The sequence below is a fragment of the Dipodomys ordii genome, unplaced genomic scaffold (genome assembly GCF_000151885.1).
Source record: "Dipodomys ordii isolate 6190 unplaced genomic scaffold, Dord_2.0 Scaffold15, whole genome shotgun sequence".
Taxonomy (NCBI): domain Eukaryota; kingdom Metazoa; phylum Chordata; class Mammalia; order Rodentia; family Heteromyidae; genus Dipodomys; species Dipodomys ordii.
In genome coordinates this window covers 16712066-16716554 of record NW_012267231.1, presented here as the reverse complement: position 1 = coordinate 16716554, position 4489 = coordinate 16712066, and positions in this window count along the sequence as shown.

The window sequence follows — 4489 nt, the reverse complement described above, 5'->3', positions numbered from 1 at the left end:
CACACACACACACACACACACACACACACACACACACACACACACACACACAAATTGAAGCTTTTTTTTTTTTTTGGTTGGTCATGGGGCTTGAACTCTGGGCCTAGGCACTGTCCCTCAGCTCTTCAGGTCAAGGCTAGCACTTACCACTTGAGCCATAGCACCACTTCTGGTTTTCTGAGTGGTTTATTGGAGATAAGAGTCTCATAGACTTTTCAGCCTGGGCTGGCTTTGAACCACAAGCCTTAGATCTCAGCTTCCTGAGTAGCTAGGATTACAGGCCACCGGCGAGCCACCGGTGAGCCACGGGCTTAAACTTTCTTTTTTCCTATCTTATTTCACTCATTGCCTCCCACTCAACCCCATCCCAACATTTTCCTACTCTCTGGAACCCCTGCTACAACATCCTCCTGAGCTGCCCAGACCCTTGCCCATGCATGGAAATTCATTATACATGTTTTTATTTTTAGAATGCCACATGACCTGATAAATGAGCAGCACCCACAAACATCCTCCATTTCTTCTTGTCTCTGACCTCACCTCTAAGACTCATGCTACCCTAGATCCTCCAGACCTCACCCTCTCCTGCCTTTTATTGTGGATAGAGGAGGAATTTGCTGGTCCTAGGGCTTGAACTCAAGGCCAGGACACGTCTTGGAGCTTCTTTTGCTAAAGGCTAGTGCTCTACCACTTGAGTCACAGCACCCGTTTGGTGCCTTTTTTTTTTTTTTTAGTTTAGTGAAGATAAGTCTCACAGACTTTCCTGCCTGGGCTGGCTTTGAACTGTGATCCTCAGATCTCAGCCTCCTGAGGAGCTAGGATTACAGGTATGAGTCACTGGTGCCTGGCCCTCTCCTGTCTTCTAAGAAACTTTTATATTCAACTTTCTTTACTGACATCTCTCCCTCATGAGATAATCACATTTCAGTATCTCCCTAAAAAACAATAAAACCTTTAGTAGAAAAGTCAGAGCTAATACCATGTCCTCCTCCAGTATCTGCCTCCTTGTTTTTCTTCCTCTCATCAAATCTACATGATCCCCACCCCCACCCCACCCAGTCCACAGCCCACAGCAACTGACCATTGCCAACAGCATTACATTAATCGTTGAGCCCTGGCCAGTACACTGATCTATGGAGAGATCTTTGGAGAGCCATGAACGTGAACAGAACAAGTTCTTTATGTTCTCCAACCTCTGCATTACTAGTTATTAGTCCTGTTGTTATACTTTGTTGGGTATTGTGTTAAATAATTAGTTACTACAGTAGATGGTTGGCATCTGAGGGTCCAAGGTTCCAAGGAGAAAAATCTGCTAATAATCAGGGTGCAGACTTTAGCACTTTACTGTGGAAATTTGATTCATTTTTTTTTCCTTAGAAAGCCACCCAACTTCTGCTAAAGACAGCAATCCCACATTTTCACTTTATCACTTAAATTAAGCGTATGATGTGCCCTTTTGGCTTGAGAGGATTACCATAATTTATACCTTGCTTTTGGGGCACCATATGCTTTCACAAAATTATGGGCAGGTAAACACTCAGCTCACACAACTTAAACACCACTGATGATAACTCAGGGCCCACTGAGAGCTTCTCTATGTCTCCTGAGCTGTGTAATGGCATGTGGAAATTAAATTTTTTATTTTTGAAATTTCTTTGGATTTTTTCAACTACATTGGTCATGACTGCATGTAATCTGCAAGCAAGGAGGGCTTGTGGTACTTGTTCACAATAGTTTGATTATAAAAATCCTGTGTATATATAATTTGAGGATTTTTCTTTTTTCCCTCTCTCTCTCTCTTTTGTGCCAGTATTAGGGCTTAAATTCAGGGCTTGGGCACTGTCCCTTAGTTTTTTCTACTCAAGGCTGACACTCTACTACTTGAGCTATTGCTCCACTTCCAGCTTTTGTAGGTTAACTGGAGATAAGAGTCTCTTGGGTTTGTCTGCCAAGCTGGCTTTGAACCTTGATCCTTAGATCTTAGCCTCCTAAGTAGCTAGGATGATAGGTGTGAGCCATCAGCACTGATCCTATGCACTTTATTTTGTCCACCTGTGGCAGTTCCTAATTTTCCAAAGGTGGGACCAAAACTATCTTCCTTCCACAGGCTCCACTGTGATATGTCACTCCCCGTGAACACGTGGGGTCTAGTTCCCTACTGCTTAAGTCCAGGCTAGGATTCAACTTGATTGTAAGCAACTGGGTGTGAAGGTAGTGACACTGAGTGCTTCCAAGGCTGAGCGAGGAAAGCCGTACAGGTTCTGAGACTAGGTTCGGATGAGAGAGACGGAGGGAGAGAAGGAGGAAGGGAGAAAGGAGGAGAGAGAGTGAGGAGGGAAGGAGGAGAGGAGGAGAGGGAAAGAGGGAACCAAGGTATTTTGCAAGCAGAATGTCCGAAGGGGCAACTACTGGTTTCTTTTACATGTATTGTATATCTGCAGATAGAAAGGAGCTAAAGAAGAAAGTACTTGTTTTGAAGCAGAATTTAGAAGAAATGTGAGAGTCAGCAATTGCTAGGTTCCAAAATAAAACTTTCTCATCCACAATTACTCCCAGCAGTGAGTGCTGGAAATAAGAAAAAGTTTGAGGGCAAAGATCAAACACAGGGTACAGAAAAGGGCATCTGGTCTCAAGGTAGAGATGAAGCCACAGGTGCTACTTTTAAACCCTTTGCTGACACTGTGTTTGGCTGTGGCTTTTCCATCCTGACCTTCCCAATGCCTTTGCATGTATTCACCACACATGGCTGGTCCCCCAAGGGTTCTGTCCCCTATCCTGAGCAACTTCTTGTCAAGCCACGCCCTCAATTCTATGGCCTTGGAAATCTCATCCTCTTACATCTTTGCCCTATTCCAATGACAGCAGACAGATCAATACACTTCAGAGACCTCATTTCAAACCATGGCTGGGCATGGTGGTATGTGCCTCTTATCCCAGCTACTAGGGAAACACAATGGCTGAGTGTGGTGGTATGGGCCTGTCATCCCCAGAGATGAGAAGCTCCAATAGGAGAGTAGAAGAACTGCAGTCAACTCTGGCCTGGCCCAAAAGCAAGAGCCAACCGGGAAAATAACCAGTGGAAAAGGAGGCTGGAGGTGTGCCTCAAGGGGTAGAGCGCTTGCCTGCCTTGCACAAGGCCTTGGGTATGGTATACAAAGCCTGTAATCTCAGCTACTTGAGAGAGAAGCCGGGGCAGAAAGACAGCAATCCCAGACCAGCCGTGGGCAGGAGCACAAGATTATATCTGAAAAGTTAACTAAAGCAGAAAGGGTTAGGGGTCATAGCTCAAGTAATACAGTGCTTCTAGAAAGCACAAGGGCCTGAGTGCAAACCCAGAGCTAAAATTAAAAAAATAAAATCATATTAGGGAAACCAGACCCAAGCACTCATCAAACAAACCAGACCAATGAGTGATGCAGCCCATCACCCAAGCCATATGAAAAGAGCCGCTAAGGCTGTGGTATGCCAACAACCACCGCCCTTCAATCAGAACAAATCACAGATCGACAGGCAAATCAACTAACTTCCAATCATCCTGGCTTCCGCTCAAGTGTGGTTCCCCTGCTTCATGGTCTAACCCTGTGGTCCTCTTAGCAACTGCCCACTGCCCACTTCCCTCACCTGACAGCTCCTAGACGTTTATTCATCCATTAGCTGACCACCCTTAGTAACTCTGAAGTTATACATGGCTCTCTTTCTGTGTGTGTGTGTGTGTGTACTTCTAGAAACTTGCAAGTGCTAAACAAGTACTCTACCACTGGAGCTGTGTCCCCAGTCCTTTTGTTTTTATTTGGTTTGCACACTACTGTCTTTGCCTGAATTGCCCTCAAATTTGAGATTCTCCTGCTGAGTAACTACGATTATAGGCAAGTGCCACAATCCTGGGCTTCCTAAGGCCTCCTTCGATTCTATGGCTGGTTTTAACCCTCTCCCAGCCCCCTACCACCTGTGTGTCATTCTGTGAAGTGAGATGTGGTATAGATATTAGTAATTAGGACTGGAGTGGAATAAAGAACTTGTGATTGCCATAGTAAAGACTTGCGAGTTCTGGGTGAGGAAAAAGCTGGCAAAATTACTTTGGGAATTTGTTATTCAATAAATCCTTTTTCACAATGAAAGGTCCTCAAAAACTTGGATGTTTCTAGAAAGTAGCTTCTTCCATGCCCCTCAGTCATTATTCCAACCCCCGCCATTCCCCTCAGGCCCTGCATCTCAGACACTGCCAGCCACAGCACTGCGAAGCCACAGCCCTTGTTATCTATTTCTGAGGAAAAGGGATTTCCCATGCTTCCTCATCCCCACTTACAAACTCATCTCCAGCTTCCTTGGTGGGCACCTGTTTCCTTCAGAAGAAAGAAGCCGTTCTAGATTAGGTGAACCTTATGCTCTGCATACACCTCTGTCCACTTCTACAACCTTGCTCTTAACCTGGACACACACACACACACACGCACACGCACACACACACACACACACACACACACACACA